Source organism: Apaloderma vittatum, unplaced genomic scaffold (genome assembly GCF_000703405.1).
Source record: "Apaloderma vittatum isolate BGI_N311 unplaced genomic scaffold, ASM70340v1 scaffold6816, whole genome shotgun sequence".
Lineage (NCBI taxonomy): Eukaryota > Metazoa > Chordata > Aves > Trogoniformes > Trogonidae > Apaloderma > Apaloderma vittatum.
In genome coordinates this window covers 1-209 of record NW_009721155.1, presented here as the reverse complement: position 1 = coordinate 209, position 209 = coordinate 1, and positions in this window count along the sequence as shown.

The following is a 209-nucleotide window of genomic DNA, read 5'->3' as shown; positions in this document are numbered from 1 at the left end:
CCTGACACAAGCCAGGACTTCCACACAGCTCACACTCTCCCCGCAACACTAGCCTTAACAAAAGCCCAGAGGTTGGAAGGAACGCGTCTGCTGCCTGCATTTCGCCAAGCTGCGCCCTCGCAGCGCGCCCTCAGACTTTTTTCCTCTTCCAGGCGGCGGCGGCGCTCTCCCTCCCACGGCCGAGAACCGAGCCCCGCAGAGGCCGCGGC